A 2,500-nucleotide genomic window follows, 5' to 3' on the forward strand; every position below is an offset into this window, starting at 1 on the left:
AAATTGACTGTTGTTGTTGTTGTTGTTGTTGTTGTTGTTGTTGTTGTTGTCTTTCTCGTCAGTATGTGGGCATGATGACTTGCGAAATATACAAAACACCTGACAGAACAAAAACACCCTCAAAAACCGAATTGAGTTTCAAACTCTCTTTTTGTTCTAAGAAAAGAGACACGCACTGGGAAAAATCCCCCCAAACAACAAAATTGTATGAAGTAATTCAAACAAAACTTTTAGAAAAAGAGGAAAACACTATTACACTCATCTAATAATTTGAATCGCCTTCGCTACAACACTCACGTTTTTCAAAGAAAACAAAAAAATACCGTGTTCACATTAATTTGCACGGCTTATTGGAGGTGTTTTCGTGTCCTATTACTCTCATATACAGACATCCACACCACCGAGTATACGCAGTACATAGAACATTCTTCTCAATGTTCTCAATTTTAAGAGTTAGAACTCTGAACTGAAATGCACACATGCACATAAGACAATTTTATCACACAGTACAAATTGCAATACATAGAGTTGTAAGCGTTATTATTAAGTTCTGGATTATACAAAGGAAATTTTTGAGTTGGAAAGGATGGGGGTGGGTAGGGGGTGGGGGGTGAAGCGAGAATCAAAATAGCAATGGCGAGAATCAAAATAGCAATGTCGTATAACAACAAACATCAGCAACCTGATACCTGCGAGGAAGGAACGACTAAATGAAGCGTTGCTCCTAAAGCAAACAAAAGCCAAAGAAAGGTAAGAGGTTTCCAAAACAACACATCGCGAGTATAATGTTTTGTTGTTTCTGTCAGATAAAGGGGAAAAGCTGGGGCGAAAGCGCTGCACATAAAGAAGTTGTTTTAGCTTAACTGTCTAACCACATATTTTACACACAAAAACCCTTTGGTGTAACAGTTTGGCATGCTTGTTGAAGTAGATAAACGAGTCAGTTTGGACATAGGTATTCCAGACGATGACGATGCGAAACCAGGAAAAACTGTTTGTGTATTTTCTGTGACAGATGTGTCCCAAACAAAAACTTGCCTGCTTATTTGCTTCACAAAATCTCTCTCTCTCTCTCTCTCTCTCTCTCTCTCTCTCTCTCTCTCTCTCTCTCTCTCTCTCTCTCTCTCTCTCTCTGTCTGTCTCTCTCTCTCTGCACACACACACACACACACACACACATACATGCACGCACACACACATGCACACACACACACACATATACACACACACACGCATGCGCGCACGCACACACACACACACACACACACACACACACACACACAGTAAAAAAAAAACCTGTTTCCCCGGAGCTGCCAAACGTCGCACGCAAAAGGCAAACGAACAACCGTGAAGTGCATACACTCCCCCACCCCACCCCCTTCCCCCGCAAAGCCCAAACAAACTCTCCAAACTCTCAACACTTTCACAAGCAAGTACATGCTACCCCAGACACAGTTTATTTCTACCCAAGTCTTGGGGGCGCCATACCAAATCCGCACAAGCCGCCATGTTTGGCAACAAACTCAGGTGTGTTTACCGTTGGAATGACCAGATGTTGAAATCCGCATTCCCCGAGTGTCAATTTCATGCACGTGCGAACCCTCACGAGGTGCGCGTGTGTTTGTGAAAAAAAAAGAAAATAAAAGAGAGAGCGAGAGCGAGAGCGAGACAGAGACAGACGAGAGAGACCGAGACAGACGAGAGAGAGAGAGAGACAGAGAGCACACAAAAAAGAAGTAGAGTTAAGTAGCACTCAAGTAGAGGCGCGCGTGCGGGTCTAAACAGTCCCTTGCTAATTAGATGAAGGATGAGCCGCGAGAAGTGGGGTGGATTGGATTTTATTTCACTCAGGCACCATGCTGCTTTGCCGGTGTAACACGAGAAAATTACTCCCACGAGATTTTTACTCCGGAGTGATCATTTCGTACAAAAAAGTTACTCCCTTTACGAAAAAAGCACTCCCCCCATTGCACGAGAAAATTACTCCCCAAGACAGGTGAGTTCCGAGTAAATATTTCGTACAAAAATGTTACTCCCCTGACGAATAAATAACGAATAAATTACTTCACCCCAACACGAGCAATTTAACCTCCCATGCCAGGTGTACGAAATTTTTACTCCCTTGTCCCCTGTTAGTCTTGGTGGTGGAAGGGGTGGAAGGAGGGTAGCGCGACATTCGTGTGCGCGAGATCACTTATTGGCATTATCCCTTCGCTCGCATCCCATTTTTGCGTACGAGATTTTTACTGGAAGTAAAAAAAATGGGGAGTAAACATTTCGTGGAGGGAGTAATTTTTTCGTGCCTTGGGGAGTTCTTTTCTCGTACGAAAAGTGTACTCGGAGTAAGAATTTCGTACGAAATATTTACTCCGGAGTAAATTTTTCGTGGAGTAAAAATTTCGTGTTACACCGGCGCTGAGGAAAGTCACGCAGTCCTCAAGTTTGTACCTCTATTTTGAAATTAAAACAAAAACAAAAAGAAAAGTAAACTGTATTTATT

General features: G+C 42.5%; 1 protein-coding gene and 1 long non-coding RNA gene across 2 annotated transcripts in view; one reads left to right on the plus strand and one right to left on the minus strand.

The window, feature by feature from the left end:
* Positions 1–8, plus strand: part of LOC138968335 (uncharacterized) — a 2,592-nt gene extending 2,584 nt beyond the window's left edge. Inside the window, exon 2 of the long non-coding RNA XR_011456140.1 lies at positions 1–8. This exon is cut by the window's left edge and continues 905 nt beyond it. This is a non-coding gene — a long non-coding RNA (uncharacterized lncRNA).
* LOC138968325 (neurobeachin-like) overlaps positions 1–2,500 on the minus strand; it is a gene marked incomplete in the record, with an annotated part of 320,875 nt that overhangs the window by 148,050 nt on the left and 170,325 nt on the right.

This window comes from Littorina saxatilis, linkage group LG6 (assembly GCF_037325665.1).
Source record: "Littorina saxatilis isolate snail1 linkage group LG6, US_GU_Lsax_2.0, whole genome shotgun sequence".
Classification (NCBI taxonomy): domain Eukaryota; kingdom Metazoa; phylum Mollusca; class Gastropoda; order Littorinimorpha; family Littorinidae; genus Littorina; species Littorina saxatilis.